Here is a 27729-nt window from a genome sequence, read left to right as displayed (position 1 = left end):
GATTCTTAGCTCCGAACAAGAAGAGGAAAATGTCAACTGAAGCTGGTAGTCCCAAGTGTGCGCACATAATTTGAAACGCCCTTACGAACGCCCAACTGTTGGGATGAAGCTGGGCGGGGGAGATATCGAGCTCGGTTAACAGCTCTCTCTCGAAGCGAGTGAAGGGAAGTTTGAGCTTCACTTTCTTGAAGAACGTCGCGTAGATAAAACAGAACAACTCGCCGTTGTTCGCTTTATCGTCCGCGCAAATCGGTTCACCCGGGAAGCAGGGCAGCACAGCCTTTTTGCTGTCGTGCTCCTTATGGAAGGTGAGCTTGGATTGGTCCCCTTTCCTTAGTCGGTTCACACCCAACTCCGTGTTTATTGAAGAAGTCTCTTTTAACAAAGTTGAGGTGGCCCAAGGGTAGAGTTCCTTGTAGTCCTTTGGAGGTAGGGAGGCGCCTCCGGCGACTGGCGGAGTTGTCTGAGCGGGATTGGCGTGAGAAGTTGCAGGCCTCTCAGCTTGGGTAGAAGGAGCACCAGATGCTCGTGGTGGGTTACGCGCTGATGGAGGATTTGCCCCAGGAGCAACCCTACGCGCTTGGGGTGGAGGGTTTCGTGACGAAGAAGGAACGTTCGCGGTGGATTTTGTATGAGCCATCGCAGGAACTGCAAAGGAAAAGGAAAGGGATGAACAAAGGTTACGGAGAACGACTCAATTGAGGATGAAGAAAGAAGAACGAACGAATAAGAGTTCGTCGGGATGAACGTGATGGAAGACGAAGCCCTAAGTTACGAGAGGGGAGAAATGGAAAAAACAGCCCACAACGTATGCACCAGACAGATAATGGATGATGCGAATCGGTTAAAATGCAGCATATATCGACAGAAGAAGTAAAAGGGGTACCTTTTGATGATCGGATGAGCGTTGAAGAGAGTTGGAGATTGAGAGAGTTGAGAAGCTTCGTGGGTTCGCAGAGAAAAACTTAGAGCGTTCGAGAATGCAGAGAGATGATGGAACAGTGGAAGTGCAAGGGGTTTTAGGGGTTTTTTGAACGTTTTCGGAAGCGCAAACGACAGCTGAAGATGACCGTTGATGAAGCCACGTGTCGAGCGATTGGAAAAAGGGGGTTTGGTGGAGCGTCAGAAAAGCAGAGGGTACGGACGTTTGGAATTCCGTGCCAGCGCCACGTAGATCGACGGTGATGTGACCTCTTAGTCTTTTCGCTGGACAAGTCTCCGCTTAAGACTGGGGGACTTGTGTACCGACCAGGTACTCGGGAGTGATGACGTGGCAGCAAGTGGTAATGTAGGCGTGTTGAGCGGAGCATCTGGCTGACGAAAGGGAAGGACCTCGGGACGTTCGTATAATCGTCAATCGTTAAGTTGGCGTGCTCCGATCTCTCGCATATCTAAACCGGCGGTCACCAGGCTGGTGTTGTAGTCGCCGTATGTGAGCTTAGGCGACCAAGTGATCAGAGATCGCCGAGAGGGGGACATCGTCGAAAGATCAGGAAAGCTTGCTCAAGGCCTTCAAAGGGCACGAGCATGAAGGATGAAGTTATCAGATGATCATTCCCTAGCCAGAAGTTGAGGCCAGGGAACAAGTTTACCAAAACATGCACGATGAGCAAGTAATGCAGATCGTGATAGCGGCAGGCGAGACCACAGAGAAGGTGTGCATGGGGACACCCCGTACACCGAGTTACTCCTTGCATGGGTAACTTAGTCGAACAGCCTGAAGAGTAAGAAGTGACGCTCAAGCAGAGGACGTTCCAGATGGTGACACGTGTACAGCTGGATGCGAGCCACGTGTACAGCTGGATGCGAGCCACGTGTCCAGAGATGTAACCGTCAGGAAAGAGAAAGTGCACAGGTATATAAGGGATTCTAACGAACTTCTGAGGTATGCGCGTTCAGAACACTTCTTTACGCTTTGAGAATACTTGAGCACGTTGAGAGAGTTTTTGCATGGTTCCTTGAGTTCCTAGCTTTTCTCTCTTAGAGTTTTGGTGGTTCCGTCACTGACTTGAGCGTCAGAGCGCGACCGGCCGCAGCGGCGCCACTCTATCTTTTGCAGGTTCTTGAGGTGAATCGAGGTGTGAAGGACGGAAGCTAGCGTGGTGCAAAGCCGATCCAGAGGAAGATACCTTTGACGAGGCAAGGCTCTTGCGTTCTGGTCAACAGGCGGGATCAGAAACCACTAGAACTTTTATTGTAATAATTAGATGTATTTTATGGGGTGTTACATTCAACATAACATATGTCCACTTGTTATTTTTTTTAAGGTAGTCATTTTTTTTTTCATAGTATATTCATAGCTTGCACCTTACTTTGATGTCTTGTTCAGCAAATTACAATCGTTTCTTGAAAATGTTGTTTTGATAATGACAATTATGGGTAGGATTCTTTGCCCCATTCAAATAGAGTTTATGTCATCTATACACTATTAAAAAATCATTAAATAAAAAATAATTTTAAAGACAAAAAACAATTAGTTATTATATTGACTAAATTAGATATTATTTTATAAACTAACAAAGTAGTTGTATTTAAAATAATTTATATTATTAATAAAAATTTATAAACTAGTTTCTAAATTGATATCTAATTAACTAATTAGTATTTAATCATGACAAAAAAAATTGTTTTTAACGAGTGTTATATTTAGTGTTTCCAGCAATTTTAACCCCCACTAAATGCATTACCCGCAGTTTGTTTTTCCCTGAAAGATATAACATCGTTAATGAATTACAGACGGTTTTGAATAAGCCTTGGAAGATAAATTATTTTCCGACGGTTCTGTGAACCCCGTTATTACCAGGGGTTTTGTAAATCCTGTTATTACCAGGGTTTTGTAAACCCTGTTATTACCAAGGGTTTTGCAAACCCCCATTACTGTAAGGGGTTTTATGTGTTACTACCTGGGTTTTACAAACCCCTGTTAAATTCATTTTTTTAAATTTTTTAAATAGTTTTTTTTAATAGGTTTTTTTAATATACATAAATTAAAAAATCACTGAAAAATAAAAGACAAATATTTTAAATTTATAAAACTTAATTAATTCTAACTTTTGTATTTTTTTTTCTAAGAAGAACCTAAACAAATTTCCAACATATATGAAATCATCATTTTAATTAAAATATATAAAAATTATAAAACATATAACAAACTATTTACTTATTATAAAAACAAAAAAAAAATACTTACTCATTCCTTCATCTTACAATGAAAAAGACAATATTTTAGGCTGAACTAATGTCCAACCGAACTTTATTATTATTTTAAAAACCTATTATTAAAAATCCAATCCGTCTTGAAATTGCACTCAACTTCAAAATCTTCTATATGAACTCTTCTTTAAGGTAAATTTATTAATTTTATTAATTTGAAAAAAAATAAAAATAAAAACATTTATTAATTTGCCACTAGAAATATATCAACAATACATTAAAATCTATTTAACCACATTAAAACTTTAAGAATATTAATGACATACACATTCTTTTAAATACAGATAAAATTTACTAAATAGACTAATTTCCAATGCTTGTGAAGTTTGCTTTTTTTTTTTAATTTAAAAACCATTTATTTAGATAAACAAATATTAGTGTGCAATGACTTAACTTGAAAGAAAAAATAAAGTCGTTATTTTAGTTGTTTAATTGAACAGATTCTCTTTCAATATAAGAAATCCAAAGGAATGTGTCCCAATTTTAGTGAGTCCACGATTAGAACGGTCGAGACCAATATTAAATGCAATAAGTTTACCTAAAAAATATCCATTAGTATTGCTCAAATAAATAAACAACCTCTAACAAAAAGTAAAAATGAAAAATAAGAAAGTATATAAAAGAGAATTAAAGTAAAGGTGAGATTAATAGAGTTGATGTTTCACATATGGTTCCAACTTCTAAATTACCTTGCAGCTACTTCCTGCAAGAATCAGAAACCATTCATAGGGTAAACAATTTGCACTGCATTCATTCAAGCAATCTTCTAATCCTAACCTGTGCAATAATGATCCAATAAGGCAACAGTAAAAAGGTGGAAGATAATTACTAGGTTTATAATACAAGGTGATGGAGCGAGTTACAACACATGAAGGCATTGTTATTCGTCAGGAAAAAACTACCTACATATCTCAATGTTGTAGTAATACCAAATCGAATGGTTTTTTACTTACAACTGCTATATTTGGTTCTTTGCTGGAAAAAAGAAACTGCTATATTTGGTGGGATGGAAGGAAGCACCCTTTCCAAGGTTCCAAGGCTCACACTTTCAAGTTTCACACTTAATTAGAAGAGCTCAACCAATTGAAGACCTTTCTGTATGAATCTTTTCAATTATCTCGCTAAACGTTGATGCTTAATAGTAAGTTCCCTGGAGTCAACCATTTCAACATGAAGTTTTCAACTTTTTATTTTCATATAGAATTTTTAGCTCTGTGTGAGAGAGAGGGAGGGGAGAGATAGAGAAAAATAGATATTGAGAGTGTACCGTTCCGTATCCGGGCGTTGACAAAGTCAAGGTCAAAGTCAACGCCGGGGTCAAAGTCAACATAAGGCGCCGCCTAGGTGAGGAGACGCTAAGTGCAAGCATCGCCGAGGCAGGGCGTCGTCGAAAGGAAGTGTCGCCAAGGTAAGGCGTCGCCTAGGCGAAGGCATCGCCAAGTCAAGGCGTCGCCCAGATAGGGCGTCGCCAAGGCCAAGTGTCACAAGAGTAAGGCAATCACAGTGTCGCTCCCCGATACGCATGGGTAGGAAAGACCATAGAGGAAGCGACGCCGTGGGAAGGCCTCAAATCCCGATAATCCGGGGTGGTAATAAAGAGAAGAGAAAGGTGGCTTCAAGGCCATAGTAATAGCGCCAGTGTAGAGCAACCTGACTTGTGAAGTGCCCCTGCTGCCCCAGAGACGCCCTAGGGATAGATACGACTCATGAGGAGGGTCACGCCCAGGGTAGCCGGGTGCAGGGTACGAGAGGAAGGTAGATACGCTCTCAAAGTGAGTGACTAGATGTTTGGGGGCATGAGTTGGCACCCAAAGAGTCATCCCTAGCACAGATGCACTCCCAGGTAGGAGGACTCACACGAGGAGATACCCTCAGATGGGGTCACGGCACTGTGAGGCCCTCCACGTGTACAGCAGCAAAGTCAGATTAGAAACGCCATTTTGTCAGGTACAAGGTAATTAAAGTTATTTAATACAGTTTCCGTTTCGAGCGTTTAAGGTACTATAAATGCTCCCAAGCGGTTTAAACGTCTTAAATGCGCTTTAAGGCGCTTTGAATGCTGGAGCAGTTTAAATAGCGCTTTGAATGTTGGAAACGGGGTTGGAACTTTTGGCAGACTTTCCCAGAATACACTCTAGTTGCTTGCTCGAGTATGGAGATTACGGACAAGGGACTAGAGAAAGTGAGAGTGAGATTGTTTGCCAGAGGGAGAAAGATACACAGTACACAATTTCATTAGACCACCTTCAGAGTGCCAGTCACGGTGCTCCGATACGGAGGTGCATAGTTTTGGTGTTTCTTGCTTGCTGACTTGAGCGTCGGAGTGCAAACAGCCGCTAGGGCGCCCCTTTGTCCTTCTTTGCAGGAATCCACAGGTAACCAGTGGGAAGGAGTCCCTAGCAGACGGGTGAGGTCGCGCACAAAGACGTCCCAGGTCAACCGGCCGGAACAGAGAGAGAGAATTATGTGCTTACTTCAAGTCAAGAAACTCTGTAGTTGCCCTTGCCACCAAGAACACCAAAGTTGGTCTTGTACCGACCAGTTCATCGGGTGTGATGACGTGTCTTGCACGTGCTCGAGTGGGGCGTGCTCAATGGAACGCATAGGCTAGAAAAGATGAATGGCTCGGAAGTAGGCATAGTCGCCGATCGGTGGATTGGAGCACGTCGCCTCGGAAGTAGGCATAGTCGCCGATCGGTGGGTTGGCGTTCTCCGATCTCTAGTGTGCGTAACCGGCGGTCACCAGAGTTGCGTCGCAGTCGCCGTATGAGAATGCTAGGAGATCGGGTGGTTTACACACCGCCACAAGGAGCACGTCGCCGGGTCTCCCAGCGAACTTAGTTAAGGATTTCGAAGGCTCAGAAGGGTAATTCCAAGCGTGTAAGTTCAGTAAGACGATGGTGGCACCAGCTTGGGGCATGAAAGTCGAGTGGGTTGGGGGAAACACCATGCTCATCAGCGACAGGATTCCCAGAGTGGACATTTGTTGGTGGCAAGGCTTCCCCAGCTAGAACATGCATGGCGTAGCAGTAAGGAGGGTGCCATTCGCGATGAGCGATATCACAGAGACGATGCACTTTGTTGCATCCGATACTCGCCTTGACGGGTGGTGTTTCACAGCGCATTACGTGCTGGGTTGCTCCTTGAGTTGAGGACTTAGCTGTGCGGCTGGTTACTACACAAAGAATGACGTTTGAGTTGCCCAGTCCAGATGATGACACGTGTAGGGCTGGGCGCTACCTGCTGTCCCAGCCCAGATGGCGACACGTGCAGGGCTGGACGCGAGCCACGCGTCCAAAAGCATAACGGCCTGGAGAGAGAAGAAACCCAGCTATAAAGGTAACCTTAACAGAATCTGCAGAGGTATGCTTTTTCATAATTACACAGAGCACTAAACCCTAGTTGTTCTTGACGGCGCACCCAGCTGTGGGCACAAGGCAATTAGGGCAACATAGTTTCAGTCCTTCAGTACAGTTTTCGACCACCCTCAGAGCATTCGTTCAAGTGCTCCGATACGGGGGTGCGTCACCTTTGATGTTTCTCGCTGGCTGACTTTAGCGTCGGAGTGCAAATAGCCGCGAAGGCGCCCCTTCGTTCTTCTTTTTCAGGTACTCATACACAAGAGGGAACGAAGGTGCTCTAGCTCGTGAGTAGAAGCCACTCGTAGAGACGACCCAGGTACTTGGTCGTGAATGCCAACTCCGCCTACAACATTTTGTTGGGCAGACCGGCGTTGAACAGGCTGAACGTAGTAGCCTCCACACGCCATATGAAGATGAAGCTGCCAGACCTCAACGACAAGGTGATTGTTATCAAGTCGGATCAGGAGGAGGCGCGGAAGTGTTATGAAAACAGCCTGAAAACGAAGAAAAGCGTGTTCATGGTGTTTGAGCGTCCGCCCAGTGTTGACACATCGATGACTGAGGCGACGCCCGCCGGGACAACGCCTGACGAGGCCACACCCGTGAGGGCGACGCCCGAGGTAGACACACACATGGAGGAGGGATCTGACGATACGGCGCCTGTGGAAGAGGTGGCGCCCGTTCAGGATTATAGCAGGGATCAACCGGTGGCTAACGCCGTGGAGAGGGAGATTGGCGGCAAAACATTTAAGTTAGGGCGTTTGCTGAGCCAAGAAGAACAGGAAGGGGTGGCAGAGGTGATTTCACGCCACTTGGATGCTTTCGCATGGTCTGCCTCGGATATGCCCGGCATCGACCCGAATTTCCTATGTCATCACCTCAGCATGGACGCCACGGCCCGTCCCGTGCGCCAAAGGAGGAGGAAGTTTAACGAAGAGAGGCAGCTGGTGGTAAGGGAAGAAACGCAGAAGCTGCTGAGTGCTGGCCACATCAGGGAAATCTAATAACCTGAGTGGCTAGCCAACGTCGTTTTGGTGAAGAAGGCGAATGGGAAGTGGAGGATGTGCTTGGACTTCACGGATTTAAATAAGGCGTGCCCGAAGGACTCGTACCCACTCCCCAGCATCGACGCATTGGTGGATAGTGCATCCGGCTGCAGGGTGCTAAGCTTCCTGGATGCATTCTCGGGATACAACCAGATCAAAATGCACCCGAGAGATGAGAGCAAAACTGCATTCATGACAGAGACTTGCAGTTACTGTTACAAGGTGATGCCTTTTGGGCTGAAAAACGCGGGCGCCACCTACCAAAGGCTGATGGACAAGGTCCTAGCGCCCATGTTAGGAAGGAATGTATACGCCTACGTGGACGACATGGTAGTGGCGTCGCAGGACAGGGAACAGCACGTGGCAGACCTAAAGGAGCTGTTCGTCACTATATTCAAATATCGCCTCAAACTAAACCCTGAGAAGTGTGTCTTCGGGGTAGAGGCCGGAAAGTTCCTAGGTTTCTTGCTCACGGAGAGGGGAATAGAGGCGAACCCCGACAAATGTGCAGCGATTATCGCCATGCGAAGCCCGACGTCGGTAAAGGAAGTGCAGCAGCTGACAGGGTGGATGCGGCGCTTTCAAGGTTTGTTTCCGCCGGGTGAGAGAAGGGGCACCCATATTTTCAGTGCCTCAAATGAAATATTCGCTTCGCATGGACTGACGAATGCGAAGCGGCTTTCATTAAGTTGAAAGAATACCTGGCGACGCCACCGGTCCTCTGCAAACCGTTAACAGGCGTGCCCCTCCGGCTGTACTTCACGGTAACGGAGCGGGCTATCAGCTCTGTACTGGTCGAGGAGCAGGACCAGAGTCAAAAGCCCATCTATTTCGTGAGCAAGGCATTGCAAGGCGCAGAGACGAGATACCAGGCGCTGGAGAAGGCCGCGTTAGCAGTGGTGTTTTCAGCCAGGAGGCTCCGTCATTACTTCCACAGCTTTACGGTGGTAGTGATGACAAACCTCCCTATACAAAAGGTGTTGCAGAAGCCTGACGTAGCAGGAAGAATGGTGCGCTGGGCGGTGGAGCTGTCAGAATTCGACATCCAGTATGAGTCTAGAGGATCCATCAAAGGGCAAGTGTATGCAGATTTTGTAGCAGAACTCTCGCCCGGAGGCGAACAAGAGGTGGAGGTGGGCTCACAGTGGTTGCTCTCGGTTGATGGGTCTTCCAACCAACAAGGGAGTGGTACGAGAATAGTCTTGGAAGGACCCAATGGCGTGCTGATTGAGCAAGCTCTGCGCTTCGCCTTTAAGGCAAGTAATAATCAGGCTGAATACGAAGCTTTGATCGCAAGAATGCTCCTGGCCAAGGAGATGGGCGCGCAGAACCTCCTGGTGAAAAGCGATTCCCAGTTGATTACTGGGCAGGTGACGGGTGAGTTCCAGGCGAAAGACCCGCAGATGGCGGTGTATCTGAAATACGTCCAACTATTGAAGGGAGCATTTAACGCTCTTGAGCTGATACATGTCCCAAGGGAGCAGAATGCCAGAGCCGACCTGCTCGCAAAGCTGGCCAGCTCAGGCAAGGGGGTAGACAGAGGACAGTGATCCAAGAGACGCTCAAAGCTCCGCGTAAATTCGTGGAAGATAACAGGGTGGATGTCCTCCAGATTTGTACATCAAGAGGGAGTCCAAGGAGTCATCGCTCTTTGACCCAAGATACACTGAAGACGCCCCGCATCAGCACATACGCGAACACGCCCGAAGAAGGAAGGCAAATGCAGGTATGTGCCCTAGCCGAGGGAGACACCTGGATGACGCCATACAAACGGTACCTGGCGGATGGGCCTCTCTCAGTGGAGCCTGAAGAGGGTAAGAAGGTCAAGAGAAATGCCGCAAGATACACTCTGGTGGACAGAGTGTTGTTCAGGCACGGTTTCACTCACCCTATCTTAACGTGTGTAAGTGGCGACGAGTGTACCAGAATAATGGCGGAGCTCCACGAGGGCATTTGCGGGAGCCACGTGGGGGGAAGGTCATTAGCCTCCAAGGTGATACGCGCAGGGTTTTTCTGGCCAACGGTAAAAGAGGATTGCGCGCGACACGCCCAGCGCTGCAAGCAATGTCAAAAGCACGCTGACTGGCACAAGGCGCCGCCAGAAGAGCTGCGATCCATATATAGCCCGTGGCCTTTTCATACCTGGGGGATTGACATCCTAGGTCCGTTCCCACTGGCGATAAGGCAGATGAAGTATTTGCTCGTTGCCATCGAGTACTTCACCACGTGGATAGAGGCAGAGCCCGTGGCACAGATCACTGCGCACAAGGTGCAACACTTTGTGTGGAAGAACATTGTGTGTCGCTTTGGCGTACCTAGGCGGCTGATATCCGATAATGGAACCCAGTTTGCCAGTCAGCAGTTGAAAAATCTGTGTGCTGAGTTAGGCATCAAGCAAGTGTTCGCATCAGTCGAACACCCCCAGACCAACGGGCAAGTAGAGTAAGCAAACAGAGTTTTTGCTGAGGGGGCTAAAGAGAAGGCTAGAGAAGGCCAAAGGGGCATGGGCGGAGGAAGTACCAAGGATCGTATGGGCATACCACACCACGCCCCAATCTTCTACCATGGAGACGCCTTTTAGTTTGGTGTATGGGTCGGATGCGATGATCCCGGTAGAAATACACGAAAGCTCGCCACGCTTTCAAAACTTTGTGGTTGAAAAATCCAACGAAGAAAGGCGGGTAAACCTGGATCTACTAGACGAAGCCAGGGAGGAAGCCAAAATAAAAGCCCAAGCGGTAAACAGAAGAGTAGAGCGACAATATAGCTCTAAGGTAAAGCCGCGACAATTTCAGATTGGCGACCTAGTTATGAGGAAAGCCCACCCATACGAGCTGGAGAATAAGCTGTCTCCCAAGTGGATCGGACCCTTCAGAGTTACCGAGGCTAAGGGCAACGGTTCGTACAACCTAGAGACCTTCGAAGGGGGTCCCATCCCGCGCAGTTGGAATGCAGCCAACTTGAAGTTTTATTTTAGTTGACTTATGTAAGTAGTGATGTAACGTTCTTGTTAAAGGGGACGCTCTTTTTCCCCTCCCGTGGTTTTTTAATGAGGTCACCCAAATAAAAGAAAAACAAGTTTGAGAAAAAAGCCTTGCCTTGGTTTTCAGTCTTTATCTTTTCCCCGTTTGAAGCGGCGATAGGTGTCGCCAGTAAAGAAGGCGTCGCCAAGAACGACGGTGTCGCCAAAGAAGAAAGGCGTCGCCAGTAAAGAAGGCGTCGCCAAGAAGAAAGCGTCGCCAAGAACGAAGGTGTCGCCAAAGAAGAAAGGCGTCGCCAAGAAGAAGGCGTCGCCAAGAAGAAAGTCTCGCCAAGGTGGAAGGCGTCGCCCAAGCGCAGGCGCCGCTAAGAAACATGACGGAGGAAAAACGCACAATATATGAGGTGTATGCAAAGGTAAAGCGGCATTACGGAAACATGGTATAGTGTTCGATACAAATGGGAGTAATGCGAATAGGGCAAACATTACAAGCCCTGTGCCCATACAAAAAACACAAACGAACCTTTCTTCAGTGGCCGCCGGAATCAGCACGGGAGGAAGACGAAGCCCCACTCTCAGTCCGCAGAGCCCGGGTAAGTCGTGACCTCCGCTCTTGGTTTATCTTCGAACTTGCACCAAGGGAGATGAACGTGTCAGAGACGCCATGAAGCAAAAGACACACAGACAGAAAGCAACAAAGGCGGAAGTTTCTAGGGCAGTGACTCATACATATATACTTCTCAAGGGTTCCAGCGTTGAACTCCAAACTGATCAAGGTGGCGGAGTCAAAACCTCCCGCCTCAGCAAGAATCCGGCAAACCACCTGGTCATTCGGGGCTAGCTTCTTGAAGGGTTTGGATTTGAGGGCCCTCGTCTCCCTCACCCAGTATAGTGGAAAACCATCTAGGGCGGAGGGAACGAGATCAGAGCAACAGATCTTGAAGAACCTGCCCTTCCACCCAGTGAATGAGTTTTGGAAAGGGGTCAGAAGAACCCTGCCAGGAACGTTACTGAGGGTCACCCAGAGGTTATTCCTTTGCCTCTTCAACTCAAAGAAGTGAAGAAAGATATCTACCGAGGGTGCACAACCCAGAAACCCGAAAAGGACATCAAAGGCCTTGACGAAAGCCCAGCTATTGGGATATAACTGGGCCGGAGCAGCATTGATCTCCGTTAGCAGTTCCTTCTCAAACCTGGAGAAGGGCAGGCGCACGCTGATGGTCTTGAAAACCACCTGATAGAAATAAAAGAACGGGACCCCATCGTTGGCCCGTTCGTCTCCGCATACTGGCTCCCCTAGAGCGCAAGGGAGCACAGCAATATCGTCGTCGTGCCTCTTCGCGAAGGCACGGTGATTATAGGAGCATGAATCCCCTTTGTGTTCCCTTATGGCCCTGGTGGAGAGTAAGCAAGAGCATTCGTCAAGAAGCTCGCTCGAAGCCCAAGTATACAGGTCCTTGGGGTTGACCCTGGGGGGAGGAACACGAGAAGACATGCTTGAACAGAATCTGGGAGGTTTGAAGGCGAGTGGCCCACTGGTAACATAAGGGTAAAACGCTGGTTGGAACGAACACTAGAAAAACTCTTCGCGAGGAGAGAAAGGGTGCAAGTAGGTCACGAAAAGCGCATAAATGATGAGGATAGTTTCAAGATTTCGAAGAGCTAAATATTGCGGTTAGAGCGCCAAACGACGCAAGTGGAAGTGTTGCAGTTATAGCGCCAAACGACGCAAATGGATGCACCGTGCGATCGAGCCACGTGGCAGAAGATGGGAGGATGACCCTGGCACCACTTGTTAACACTCAGAAAACGTCGTATCGACAGAATGCCCGAGGTTACGATGCGCCGTCGAGAGTGGGTCAGAGGCACAGTAGATGTCAGGACCAAGTCAAGGGGCTAAACGTCCCATCAACCATACGAGAAGCGCCACGTGGATAGCACAGGAGAAACCTGAGCTCTTCGCTATCCCCAGGCGTCGACCAGGACCAAGGTTAAAGTCAATGCCAAGGTAAAGTTAACGCCCCTGGGCGACGCCAGCATGAGTAGCCCGAGGCGTCGCCAGGAAACGCGCAGAGGGCGACGCCAGCATGAGACGTTACGGGCGTCGCCAACCCAAGTATCAGTAGTGCCGCCTCCCCGATACCCACAGGTAGGAAAGACTGTGGAGGGAGATGAAATCGAAGAAGTCGAAACTAGTTACTAGCGGCGTCGCCTCCCCGATGCCCACATGTAGGAAAGACTGTGGAGGGAGACGAGATCGCCAAACGCTAGTGGACCGCTGGCAGGGTTGTTCCCCGATACCCATGGGAAGGAAAGACCATGGAGGGAACGACCCCCCCCCCCCCAAGAGCACTCGGCGTTTTTGGACACCCTGGGACGATACGGTGCTGCTGTAGCAGGCCTCTCCTTAGGCGTGGGCGCCGGGCACCAAGAATCAAGGGACGGATTACTTTGGTGTTTGAGACACCCCATGGATGATACGGCTCCGTTAGGCAAGCCTCTCCATGGGCGTGGGCATCGACACGTGACCTTATCCGGACATACAGGGTCGCCCAACGCAGCGAAAGAAACGGGTAGAGTACAGGCAAAACAATCGAAGCAGGTGAAGGCAAAAAACGAGGGTAAAATCATACAGGCGGAATTCGATAATTCCAAGGTACAAAAATTGTCATGCAAAACCCACAGTTGTGACGAAAGTGCAAACAATTCAAAGAATTACAAGTTTATCAAAGAGGGTCAAAAAGAAGTGTAAAGTGTAAAGGAGAAAGGTGGCGGTTGAAGGCGGCAGTTCAGTCATCCATCTCCTAGGGCATGACCTTCCCGTCAACGATCTGATGAGTGGAATCATAGTTGGAAACGTCGATTCCCGGGTTCTCACAGACGACCTGGGCTAGAGCCTCTTTGAACCCCTCCTCGAAGGTACCCGCCATGTCGTTGATGAGGGTCTTCTTATCCTTCTCTAACTCCTCGATGATGGCGTCCCTAGAAGCTACCTGTTTCTCGAAAGCTTCCTTCTCCACACGGAGCCGGCTGACGTCGACCTGCAGTTTGTCGTAGTCAACCTAGAGAAGGCCCATAGCTTTGGCCTGAGTAGCCATCTCCCCCTCCATCCGCTCCAGTTTGTCAGCTTGCTCGCAGCATCAGCTCTTCAAGACCTTTTGAACTTCATCGTAAGCTTCGACCATGCCCTGGAGGCCTGTTACTTGGACTTGAAGAGTGACTTCCCGAGCGTAGGAGTCAACCTGAAGCTCCACCGCCTCTGCCAGTTGTTTTTCAGCCTCTTCCTTGGCCTCTTGCGCCTGCTTCAGAGTGGTTTGGTAAGCTTCGTTTTGGCATCCCAAAGTTTTCTTTTCCTCCTCCAGGGTAGCTACCCTTGTTTCCAAGGCCTGGAGGGTTTGAGTCTGCAGAACATCATTTCTAGCTTGGGCACGCCATTCAAGGGCCACCGCCAAGAAGGCTCCCAAGTAGAAGGGCATTCCCTCCTTCTTGTCGGAGCCTTTTGGCATTGATCCCCCGCTGAAGCCCCTCATCAAATGCATAATTGGAGGAGGGATGGCAATAAGATTTGGGGCGGCGGCGATGGAGGGGGGAGCAACGGAGACCTCTGCCGGTGACGGGTGTTGGAAGGGGGAGAGCCGGGTGTTGGAAGCGCTTGGGGGCAATGTGGAGATGGTGAAGATGAGCCTAGTGGGGCTTCGGTAGTGGTCGGTGGTGGCAGAGGCAGGGTCGATGAGGGGTTTGGGTCAGCAGCAGGGGCGGAGGAGGCGCCAGCTTTGGCAGCGCGAGCGGCCTTCATCGCTTTCGCCAAAACCATCCTTTTGGAGGCATCCATCACCGATCCTACATTCAGATAAACCAAATAGCAGAAGTCAAAGCCAAAGCAGTTATACAAACCCACAAAATGCATAGATGAATGAGACATAAGTCACATGGCACAATGGAAAACAGGTGGAAGAGGGCAGGGGAGAAAACATTAAGCAGTAAAGTACAGATAACAAAAGATAGTGAGAGAGGAGTCTCCCTACCAACGTAGGTGATCAGGGAGTGGGCGTTGTATTCGCTCGCGATAAGCTTCAGCGTATCGAAGACAATCCCCAGGCCAGCCAAGGCCTTGCATACCTCCCTATCAGCAGGGGATAGCTCATCCAGGGCCTTGGCCCTGAGCAGCTTGGGGTGCTCCATCCAGTACAGGGGAAAGCCGTCTAAGGCTGTGGGGTCGTGCTTGGCGTAGCACACCCTAAAGAATTTTCCTTTCCAGTTTTTGTAGGAGTTCTGGAAGAGGGAGAGAAGGATTCTACCCGCGATCCCGGAGAAGCTTACCCAAAAGCTTTTCCCCTGTTTCTTCACCTCGAAGAAATGCAAGAAGACATCCACAGAGGGAAGGATGCCCAGATACCCACAGAGAATTTGAAAACCCCTTACGAATGCCCAGCTGTTGGGGTGGAGCTGGGCGGGGGCTGTGTTAATCTCGGTGAGAAGTTCCCTCTCGAAGGGCGTGAATGGGAGGCGCACCCCGACGCGTTTAAATACCGTTTGGTACATGAAGAAGAAAGGATCCCCCTTTCTGGGTCTGTCATCCACGCAGACAGGTTCCCCAGGTCTGCCGGGACAAACAGAGATGTGCGCGTCATGGGTGCGGCAGAAAGCATTAAAATTGTACAAGTGAGGATCCCCGCGATGATTCTCCAGGTCCTGAATGGTTGTCAGGGTGGTACATTCGCTCAAGAGCTTGTCGGGGGCCCATGAATAGAAGGCTTTATAGTTGGACTTGGGGGTCTTGGGGGGAGAACTAGACTTTGAGTTCGGGCGCGTCATGATGCGAATAAATAGTTGGAGAAAGAAGAAAGGAAAAAGGTTTTAATAAGTGATGCCAAGACAGAAAAGGGGATAAAACCCCAGGAAAATGCCACCCACGTGAGAAAACCCAAAAAGAAGGAGAAGGGAACGGAGAAGAAAGGAGGAGCGGAAGAACACAGTAATGCATAAGCGTAAACAGTCCCAGGCAGTTCAATACACAGTGATGCAATGCGACGAAGAAGAAGAGTCGTGGAGATGCAAAAATCATACCTTTGATGTCAAAGTGAGGGAGGAAGGAAAGCACGAAGGAAAGAGCAGAAGCTGCAGAGAAAAGGCTTGAAGGCGACGAACAGTGCGGAGATGCAGAGAGAATGGATGAAACAGTGGTGTGAGCGCGGGGTTTGGGGTAACTTGAACGTTACATTTGCAACCCAAGAGGCGCTAATTGGGAGCCTTGAGATCGCGCCGCGTGTCAAAGGATTAAGCGCTCAAGGGGAGCGCAAGGGACTCTAGAGGCTGGCCGTGTGATGAGCCACGTGGCACACGATTAAGCGTAGCCCCAAAAGGTGTTACTTTCCCCGCCTCAGAGGATGTCCAATCAGCCATTAAGAGCGCCCCTATGGTTCAGAGAGTGTCACGTCAATAATTCGAGAATTGTTGAGTTAGCAGGGAATGACACGTTATCAGGGTGACACGTGGACGGCGTGGGCGAGGCCTTAGTCTTTGCGCTGAAGACAAGTCTTCAGCTTAAGACTGGGGGGCTTGTGTACCGTCCCGTATCCGAGCGTTGACAAAGTCAAGGTCAAAGTCAACGTCTGGACTCAAAGTCAACATAAGGCATCGCCTAGGTGAAGAGATGCCAAGTGCCAGCGTCGCCAAGAGGAAGCGTCGCCAAGGCAAGGCGTCGCCTAGGTGAAGGCGTCGCCCAACCAGGAGGGAGCGACGCCGTGGGAAGGCCTCAGGTCCCGATAAGCCGGGGTAGTGATAAAGAGAAGAGAAAGGTGGCTTCAAGGCCACAGTGATAGCACTAGTGTAGGGCAGCCTGACTCGTGAAGTACCCCTGCCGCCCCAGAGACGCCTTTGGGACAGATACGACTCAAGAGGAGGGTCACGCCCAGGGTAGCCAGGTGCAGGGTACGAGAGGAAGGCAAATACGCTCTCAAAGTGAGTGACTAGATAATTGGGGGCATGAGTTCGCACCCAAAAAGTCACCCCTTGCGCGGTTCTTCGTGCGAGTCCTCTCCTTAGGCATGGGCTCCGGGCACCAAGAATTAAGGGTCACGCGTCTCAGACACCAAAGCGATCTGTCCCTTGATTCTTGGTGCCCGGCGCCCACGCCTAAGGAGAGGCCTGCTACAGCAACGTCGTATCGTCCTCAGGGTGTCTAAAAACGCCGAGTGCTGGGAAATCTCGGAGCCCTCCAGGGGGTCGTTCCCTCCATGGTCTTTCCTTCCCATGGGTGTCGGGGAACAACCCTGCTAGCGGTTCACTCAGCATTTGGCGATCTCGTCTCCCTCCACAGTCTTTCCTACCTGTGGGTATCGGGGAGGCGACGCCGCTAGTAACTAGTTTTGACTTCTTCGATTTCATCTCCCTCCACAGTCTTTCCTACCTGTGGGTATCGGGGAGGCGACACTGCTGATACTTGGATTGGCGACGCCCGCAACGTCTCATGCTGGCGGCGCCTTCTGCGCCTTCCCTAGCGACGCCTTGGGCGTCTCATGCTGGCGTCGCCTTTGGCGTTGACTTTACCTTGGCATTGACTTTAACTTTGACCCTGGTCGACGCCTGGGGATAGCGAAGAGCTCAAGGTCTCGCCTGTGCCATCCACGTGGCGCTTCTCGTATGGCTGATGGGACGTTCAGCCACTTGACTTGGTCCTGACATTTTCTGAGCTCTGACCCACTCTCGATGGCGTATCGTACCCTCGGGCATTCTGTCGATACGACGTTTTCTGAGTGTTAACCAGTGGTGCCAGGGTCATCCTCCCATCCTCTGCCACGTAGCTCGATCGCACGGTGCATCCATTTGCGTCGTTTGGCGCTATAACTGCAATACTTCCATCTGCGTTGTTTGGTGCTCTAACCGCAATATTTAGTTCTTCAAAATCTTGAACCTGTCCTCATCATTTCTGCGCTTTCGTAACCTATGTGAAGAATTCTTCTAGTGTTCGTTCCACCCAGCGTTTTACCCCCGCGTTTCCAGCAGGTCACTCTCCTCCAAACCTCTCAAATACTGTTCAGGCATGTCTTCTCATGTTCCTCCCCCCAGGGTTAACCCCAAGGACCTGTATACTTGGGCCTCGAGCGAGCTCCTTGACGAGTGCTCGTGCTTGCTTTCTACCCAGGCCATAAGGGAACACAAAGGGGATTCGTGCTCCTATGATCACCGTGCCTTCACGAAGAGGCAGGACGACGATATTGATGTGCTCCCTTGCAGTTTAGGGGAGCCAGTATGCGGAGACGAACGGGCCAACAACGGGGTCCCCTTCTTTTATTTCTATCGGGTGGTTTTCAAGACCATCGGCGTGCGCCTGCCCTTCTCCAGGTTTGAGAGGGAACTGTTGACAGAGATCAATGCTGCTCCAGCCCAGTTATATCCTAATAGCTGGGCTTTCGTCAAGGCTTTTGACATACTTTTTGGTTTTCTGGGTTATGCACCCTGGGTTGATATCTTTCTTCACTTCTTTGAGGTGAAGAGGCAAAGGAATAACCTCTGGGTGACCCTCAGTAATGTTCCTGGCAAGGTTCTCCTGACCCCCTTCCAAAACTCCTTCGCTGGGTGGAAGGGCAGGTTCTTCAAAATCTGTTGCTCTGATCCCCTTCCCTCTGCCCTAGATGGTTTTCCACTGTACTGGGTGAGGGAGACGAGGGCCCTCAAGTCCAAACCCTTCAAGAAGCTAGCCCCGAATGACCAGGTGGTTTGCCGGATCCTTGCTGAGGCGGGAGGTTTCGACTCCGCCACCTTGATCAGTTTGGAGTTCAACGCCGGAACCCTAGAGAAGTATATATGTATGAGTCGCTGGCCTAGAAACTTCCGCCTTTGATGCTTTCTAAATATGTGTGTGTCTTGCTTCATGGTGTCTCTGACACGTTCATCTCCCTTGGTGCAGGTTCGAAGATAAACCAAGAGCGGAGGTCACAACTTACCCGGGCTCTGCGGGCTGAGAGCGGGGCTTTGTCTTCCTCCCGTGCCGACTCCGGAGGCCACTGAAGAGTGGTTCGTTTGTGTTTTTTTGTATGAGCACAGGGCTTGTAATGTTTGCCCTATTCGCCTTACTCCCATTTATCTCGAACACGACTTGTAAATTTAACTCTACTATACCATGCTTGGTTTCTGTAACGCTGCTTTACTTTTGCACACACCTCGTATCCTGTGCGTTTTTCCTCCGTCATGTTTCTTGGCGGCGCCTGCGCTTGGGCGACGCCTGCGCTTGGGCGACGCCTTCTACCTTGGCGACGCTTCCTTTCCTGGCGACGCCTTCTCTTGGCGACGCTTTCTTCTTGGCGACGCTTTCTCTTGGCGACGCCTTCTTTCTTGGCGACTCCTTCTCTTGGCGACGCTTTCTCTTGGCGACGCTTTCTTCTTGGCGACGCTTTCTCTTGGCGACGCTTTCTCTTGGCGACGCCTTCTTTCTTGGCGACGCCTTTTCTTGGCGACTCCTTCTCTTGGCGACGCCTTCTCTCTTGGCGGCGCCTTCTCTTGGCGACGCTTTCTCTTGGCGACGCCTTCTTTCGTGGCGACGCCTTCTTTCTTGGCGACGCCTTCTTTCTTGGCGACGCCTTTCGCCGCTTCGAACAGAAAAAAGATAAAGACTAAAAACCAAGGCAAGGTTTTTCTCGAACTTCTTTTTTCTTTTATTCAGGTGACCTCATTAAAAAACCCCTGAAAGGGAAAAAGAGTGTCCCCTTCAACAAGATCGTTACATGGATGCTTACATAAGTCAACTAAAATAAAACTTCAAGTTGGCTGCATTCCAGCTACGCGGAATGGGACCCCCCTCCAAGGTCTCTAGGTTGTACGAACCGTTACCTTTAGCCTCGGTAATTCTGAAGGGCCCGGTCCACTTGGGAGACAGCTTATTCTCCAGCTCGTATGGATGAGCCTTCCTCATAACTAGGTCGCCAATCTGAAACTGTCGTGGCTTCACCTTAGAGTTGTATTGTCACTCCACTCTTCTCTTTACTGCTTCAGCCTTTATTCTGGCCTCCTCCCTGGCTTCTTCTAGTAGGTCCAGGTTCACCTGCCTTTCTTCGTTGGATTCCTCCACCACAAAGTTTTGGAAACGTGGCGAGCTTTCGTGTATCTCTACCGGGATCATCGCATCCGACCCATACACTAAGCTGAAAGGCGTCTCCGTGGTAGAAGATTGGGGCTTGGTGTGGTATGCCCATACGATCCTTGGTACTTCCTCCGCCCACGTCCCTTTGGCCTTCTCTAGCCTTCTCTTTAGCCCCCTCAGCAAAACTCTGTTTGCTGATTCTACTTGCCCGTTAGTCTGGGGGTGTTCGACTGATGTGAACACTTGCTTGATGCCTACCTCAGCACACAGGTTTCTCAACTGCTGACTGGCGAACTGGGTTCCATTATCGGATATCAGCCGCCTAGGTACGCCAAAACGACACACAATGTTCTTCCACACAAAGTGTTGTACCTTGTGCGCAGTGATCTGGGCCACGGGCTCCGCCTCTATCCACTTGGTGAAGTACTCGATGGCAACGATCAAGTACTTCATCTTCCTTATCGCCAGTGGGAACGAACCCAGGATGTCAATCCCCCAGGTATGGAAAGGCCACGGGCTGTATATGGATCGCAGCTCTTCTGGTGGCGCCTTGTGCCAGTCGGCGTGTTTTTGACATTGCTTACAACGCTGGGCGTGTCACACGCAATCTTCCTTTACTGTTGGCCAATAAAAACCTGCGCGTACCACGTTAGAGGCGAAGGACCTTTCTCCTACGTGGCTCCCACAAATGCCTTTGTGTAGCTCCGCCATTATTCGGGGACACTCGTCGCCGCTCACGCACGTTAAGATAGGGTGAGTGAACACGTTCCTGAACAACAGCCCGTCCACCAGAGTGTACCTTGCGGTATTTCTCTTAACCTTCTTACCCTCTTCAGGCTCCACTGGGGGAGCCCCATCCACCAGGTATCGTCTGTATGGTGTCATCCAGGTGTCTCCTTCGGCTAAGGCACATATCTGCATCTGCCTTCCTTCTTCGGGCGTGTCCGCGTATGCGCTGATGCGGGGCGTCTTCAGCGTATCTTGGGTCAAAGAACGATGACTCCTTGGCCTCCCTCTTGCTGTACAAATCTGGAGGACATCCACCCTGTTATCTTCCACGAAGTTACGCGGAGCTTTGAGCGTCTCTTGGATCACTGTCCTCTGTCTACCCCCCTTGCTTGAGCTGGCCAGCTTGGCAAGCAGGTCAGCTCTGGCATTTTGTTCCCTTGGGACATGTACTAGCTCAAGAGCGCTAAATGCTCCTCTCAACAGTTGAACGTATTGCAGATATGCCGCCATCTGTGGGTCTTTCGCCTGGAACTCACCTGACACTTGCCCTGTAATCAGTTGGGAATCACTCTTTACCAAGAGGTTTTGCGCGCCCATTTCTTTAGCTAGGAGCATTCCTGCAATCAGGGCTTCGTATTCAGCCTGATTATTACTTGCCCTGAAGGCGAAGTGCAGAGCTTGCTCGATCAACACGCCATTGGGTCCCTCCAAGACTATTCCCGCACCACTTCCCTGCTGATTGGAGGAGCCATCAACCAAGAGTAACCACCGCTTGCCCGCCTCCACCTCTTGTTCACCTCTGGGCGAGAGTTCTGCCACAAAATCCGCGTATACTTGCCCTTTGATGGATCCTCTGGGCTCATACTGGATGTCAAATTCTAACAACTCCACCGCCCAGCGCACCATCCTTCCAGCTACGTTAGGCTTTTGCAGCACCTTCTGTATGGGGAGGTTCATCATCACTACCACCGTAAAGCTGTGGAAGTAATGACGGAGCCTCCTGGCTGAAAACACCACCGCCAACGCTGCCTTCTCCAACGCCTGGTATCTTGTTTCCGCGCCTTGTAAGGCCTTGCTTACGAAATAGATGGGCTTTTGAATCTGGTCCTGCTCCTGGACCAGCACAGAGCTGATAGCTCACTCTCTCACCGTGAAGTACAGCCGGAGGGGCACATCAGCCACCGGTTTGCAGAGGACTGGTGGCGTCGCCAGGTATTCCTTCAACTTAATGAAAGCCGCTTCGCATTCGGCAGTCCATGCGAAACAACTATTTCTCTTGAGGCACTGGAAATATGGGTGCCCCTTCTCTCCTCCGGCAGAAACAAACCTTGAGAGCGCCGCCATCCGCCCCGTCAGCTGCTGCACTTCCTTTACTAACTTTGGGCTTCGCATGGCGATAATTGCTGCGCATTTGTCGGGATTCGGCTCTATCCCCCTTTCCGTGAGCATGAAACCTAGGAACTTACCGGCCTCTACCCCGAAGACACACTTCTCGGGGTTTAGCTTGAGGCGGTACTTGGATATAGTAACGAACAACTCCTCTAAGTCCGCCACGTGCTGTGCCCTATCCTTCGATGCCACTACCATATCATCCACGTAGGGGTACTCATTCCTTCCTAACATGGGCGCTAGGACCTTGTCCATCAGCCTTTGGTAGGTGGCGCCCGCGTTTTTCAGCCCAAAAGGCATTACCTTGTAACAGTAACTGCAAGTCTCTGTCATGAATGCAGTTTTGCTCTCATCTCTCGGGTGCATTTTGATCTGGTTGTATACCGAGAATGCATCCAGGAAGCTTAGCACCTTGCAGCCGGATGCACTATCCACCAAGGCGTCGATGCTGGGCAGTGGGTACGAGTCCTTCGGGCACGCCTTATTTAAGTCCGTGAAGTCCACGCACATCCTCCACTTCCCATTCGCCTTCTTCACCAGGACGACATTGGCTAGCCACTCAGGGTATTGGATCTCCCTGATGTGGCCAGCACTCAGCAGCTTCTGCGTTTCCTCCCTTACCACCAGCTGCCTTTCTTTCTTTAAACTTTCTCCTTCTTTGGCGCACGGGGCGGACCGTGGCGTCCATGCTGAGGTGATGACATAGGAAATCCGAGTCGATGCCGGGCATATCCGAGGCAGACCATGCGAAAGCATTTAAGTGGCGTGAAATCACCTCTGCCACCCCCTCCTGCTCTTCTTGGCTCATCAAACGCCCTAGCTTAAACGTTTTGCCGCCAATCTCCCTCTCCACGGTGTTAGCCGCCTGTTGATCCCCGCTATTATCCTGAATGGGCGCCGCCTCTTCCACGGGCGCCGTATCGTCAGGTCCCTCCTCCATGACTGTATCTACCTCGGGCGTCCCCCTCACGGGTGTGGCCTCGTCAGGCGTTGACCTGGCGGGCGTCGCCTCAATCATCGATGTGTCCGCACTGGGCAAACGCTCAAACACCATGAAGACGCTTCTCTTCGTTTTCAGGCTGTTTTCATAACACTTCCGCGCCTCCTCCTGGTCCGACTTGATGACTATTACCTTGCCGCTGAGGTCCGGGAGCTTCATCTTCATATGGCATGTGGAGGCTACTGCGTTTAGCCTATTCAACGCCGGCCTGCCCAACAAAATGTTGTAGGCGGAGTTGGCGTTCAAGACCAGGTATTGGATGCTTTCGGTACGCGAGGCCTCTCCATCCGTGAACGTAGTCCTCAACTCCAGGTAGCCTCTGACTTCCACCTAGTGATCTGCAAAACCATATAAGCACCCTGTGTAGGGCCTCAAAAGGTCAGGATACAGCCGCAACTTGTTAAATGTCGACCAAAACATGACATCTGCGGAGCTTCCTTGGTCGACAAGAACCCTGTGCACGTTGCGGCCCGCCGTGACAACTGAAATGACCACGGGATCATTGTCGTGCGGCACCACGTCTCGAAGATCCCCCCTCGTGAACACGAGGTCCGACTCCCACGGTTCACCTGAGATCCTTTCTTCAATCGAGTTGACCCCCCTCGCGTATTTCTTTCGCTGGGAGGCGGTGGGTCCTCCGGCGGAAAAACCTCCGGCAATGGTGTGAACCTCGCCGAGAACGGGCATCTCGTGCGCTTGTTCTTCTGTTGGCGCCGGCATGGCGGCGGTCGTGGCGGTTTTTGCAACATAATCCTTCAGAAAACCGTTTTGCACCAGCTTGTCTAGCTGGTAACCCAACGACAGGCAGTTGTCGATGTGATGACCAAAAGCCTCGTGGAACTCACACCAAGAGTCTTTCCGTAGCCCCAACACCTTGTCTGTCTTCGCCGGTCGCCTTAACCTCTCAGCTATGTTAGGCACGACGATCAGGTCCTTCAACTCCACTACAAAGTTGTATCTCGCCGGCCTTGCCCTCTCCCTAACCGGGCGATCGCCTCCTGCTGGACCCCGGGGCTGGGGTTTTCTGGTTTCGTAGGGGCGCCTCCGCTCCGGCTTCTTCCTTCCCGTCGTGGTCTCGTTGACCCTGACGGACTGAATCTGCGTCTGCGCCCTCGGGCAGGAGGGCACTACGCTGGTTCGCTTCTCACACACTTCTCCTTCAGAAGCGATATGTTCCACCGCCCGATGCCGAATTTCAGCAAAAGTCCTTGGGCGATTGCGAATAATAGATTCGCAAAAAGGGCCGGGACACACGCCTTTCCTGAAAACGTATACAATCATGGGCTCCTCCGACGTACCAACTTTCACCACCTGGGCCCCGAAGCGGTTGATGTATTCCTTTAGGGTCTCCCCTTGATACTGCTTCACATTAAACAGATCGTAGGAGACCGGCGGCGGGGCCTTGTTTGCCAAGTATTGCTCCCTAAACAGCTGCGACAACTGCCGAAAGAAGGTGATATGGCCATTTGGAAGGCTGATGAACCAGTCCATTTCCATCCCTGTCAACGTGCTCATGAAGAGCTTGCACCTCGCGACATCGGAGCCGCCTACTAATACCATCTGCGTATGGAACGCAGTGAGATGCGCCTCGGGATCCTCCATCCCAGTGAAAATCGCTTTGGGCCCCGCGAACATGTTGGGGATCGCCGCATCCAGAATCTCCTGCGAGAAGGGAGTGGAAAAATCCCTCGGCGGGGTGAGGTTCTCCATCTCGTCATGTTCGCGTTGCCCCTGATTGTTCCTCAGACCCCGGCGCAACTCCTCATTAACGCGGCGGAGCTCTTCGTTCCTCACATGCGAGGCTTCGAGATCCGCTTGCATGCGTTCTTGTTCTATCTTCGATTCTGCCATATCATCCTGCAGCCCCCGCATTATCTCCAGGACCTGCTGCATCGACAGTTCTTCACCCGCAACGCGTGTAGTACCTCATCTCGTGGTGGCCATTCTTCACTGTTTCCTCAAACTTCCTCCAACGTTACTGTGACTTGATAGGTCTTCTCAAACTTGCGGTGGGACTGATGTTTTAAATCGTGCCCCACGGTGGGCGCCAAATGTTCCGTCCGATTGACCTGGGACGTCTTCGTGCGCGACCTCAACTGTCAGCTAGGGACTCCTTCCCACGGGTTACCTGTGGATTCCTGCAAAGAAGGACAAAAGGGCGCCCTAGCGGCCGTTTGCACTCCGACGCTCAAGTCAGCCAGCAAGAAACACCAAAAACTCTGCACCTCCGTATCGGAGCACCGTGTATGGTACTCTGAAGGTGGTAAAAAGGAAACTATGTCTAGTGTATCTTTTCTCGTCCTGGCCAAAATCCTTCCCTAGTCCCTTGTGCATAACCTCAAGGCTCGAGCAAGCAACTAGAGTGTTTCTGGAAAATTAGCCAAAAGTTCGAACCCCGTTTCCAACATTTGAGGCGCTATTTAAGCTACTCCCGCATTCAAAGCGCCTTAAAGCACATTTAATTATACAACGTAGCGCATTGTAGACGTTTAAACCGACTGGGAGCATTTATAGTACCTTAAACGCTCGAAACGGAAACTGTATTAAATAACCTTAATTACCTTGTACCTGACAAAATGGCGTTTCTAATCTGACCTGGCTGCTGTACACGTGGAGGGCCTCACAACGTCGTGACCCCATCTGGGGGCATTTCTTCGTGTGAGTCCTCCTACCTGGGAGTGCATCTGCGTTAGAGGTGACTTTTTGGGTGCCAACTCATGCCCCCAAACATCTAGTCACTCACTTTGAGAGCGTATTTGCCTTCCTCTCGTACCCTGCACCTGGCTACCCTGGGTGTGACCCTCCTCTTGAGTCGTATCTATCCCAAGGGAGTCTCTAGGGCGGCAGGGGCACTTCACGAGTCAGGCTGCCCTACACTGGCGCTATCACTATGGCCTTGAAGCCACCTTTCTCTTCTCTTTATTACTACCCTGGATTATCGGGATTTGAGGCCTTCCCACGGTGTCGCTCCCTCCATGGTCTTTCCTACCCATGGGTATCGGGGAGCCACACTGTGATCGCCTTGCCTTTGTGACATTTGACCTTGGCGACGCCCTAGTTGGGCGACGCCTTAATTGGGCGATGCCTTAACTAGGCGACGCCTTGACCTTGGCGACGCTTCCTCTTGGCAACGCTGGCACTTGGCGTCTCTTCACCTAGGCGACGCCTTATGTTGACTTTGACCCCCCGACGTTGACTTTGACCTTGACTTTGTCAACGCCCGGATACGGGACGGTACACCTCTCTTTCCTAGAAAGCTACCTTCACTACTTTCCTTTTCTTTCTTCAAGTAAAATACTTTTAAACACAAATCTTTAGTCATGTCAACTCACTCTTCTAAGTCTAATGAAAGTGATATAATGTCCATCAAATCTCTTATAAAACAATTAGCCAAGGACTTTCAATCACTCTCATATAGACAATTGGAGCATGAGGCCCAAATCAAGGAGTTGAAATTGGAAAAAGTAAAGGATGAAAATTCTCAAAAATCTAAAAAAATACGTTCTCATGCATCTAGTTCTAAAAATCATGATTCTTTTGGGGAGGAAAGGCTTAGGATAAATGAGTATTGTCAACCACCCCCAAGGAGAACTAGAAGAGATAGAAGAGAACAAGAAAGCCCAAGAGAGGTTAGGGTAGACCTACCCCATTTCCATGGAAAAGAAAATGTAGAAGTCTATTTAGATTGGGAAATGAAAGTAGAACAATTATTTGCTTGCCATAGAGTAAGTGAGGAGGGAAAAGTACCCCTAGCCACTCTTAGTTTCTAAGGGAACACTACGTATTGGTGGTCGGCTTTAGAAAGAGATAGGCGTCTTCATGGGGAACCTCCCATAGAGTATTGGAATGACCTTAAGGGAGCCCTAAGACGCCACCATATTCATTCCTATTATAATAGGGAGTTGATGGAAAAGCTCCAAAGACTCCAACAAAGAACAATGAGTGTAGAGGAGTATAGGCAAAAGATGGAACTCTATATGATGAGAGCCTCTATTAGGGAGAATGAGTCCACCACCATAGCTAGATTCTTAAGTGGGTTAAATCCTGAGATAAGAGATAGAATTGAACTCTTACCTTATCACGACTTAAATGATTTGGTTCAACTATGTATCAAAGTTGAACAACAAAATTTAAGGAAAACTTCAAGTTGAAAGGAATGTTCATACTCTAAGTCCTATCCAAAAAGAGATTTTAAAAGGGATGGTAGTACATCCAAAGAAAAACCAAAAGAGATTCGCAAACCCATAGGCAAAGATATGCTCACTCCACCCATTCGCACTAGGGATGTTAAATGTTTTTAATGCTTTGGAAAAGGACATGTGCAAGCTCAATGTCCAAACCAAATGATGGAAGAGGCCCCGACACCAATCCATTAAAATGCCACCAAAATGTCAAATTGAGGCAACCACTAGAGTTATGGTCAAAGAGGGGTCAAGAGCATGTATTCTACATGTCATAAACTTTAGTGTAGAATAGTTTTTACATTTTTGTCAAAAGTAGCATAGTTTAATTCTTTTGTATTTTTGTTGAAACATGCAAAGTGGTACCTAAAATGCTAACCTAAGTTTAATTAGAGTTTCCTACTCCTAATTAAACTTAGGTCCAGCCCACATTTAGCCTAAGTGGAGCGTAAGGTTCTAGAACTCCTAGCACATGGAAGAATTCTAGAACCTACCTCACATGTGCTGAAACTTAGGTGCCACCTTCCCATTTGCCAACATTTGAATTTCCCTCCAATTCTCTTTTCATATTCAGCCCACTCTTGCTATATACAGAGGAGCTTGGGTCATGTAAATTAAAGATTAATTGAATAGTGAAATGCTGCCAAAATTGTGCCATTCCCACTCCTTGCCTAAACTCTCTTAGGAATAGGCTTTTAATCTTCAAACATTCACCTACAAAGGGAGTTGGTCGAACCACTCCTACTCTTC

Source organism: Phaseolus vulgaris, chromosome 3 (genome assembly GCF_051622355.1).
Source record: "Phaseolus vulgaris cultivar YP4 chromosome 3, ASM5162235v1, whole genome shotgun sequence".
In the NCBI taxonomy this organism is placed as follows: domain Eukaryota; kingdom Viridiplantae; phylum Streptophyta; class Magnoliopsida; order Fabales; family Fabaceae; genus Phaseolus; species Phaseolus vulgaris.
This window is presented reverse-complemented; position numbering follows the sequence as displayed.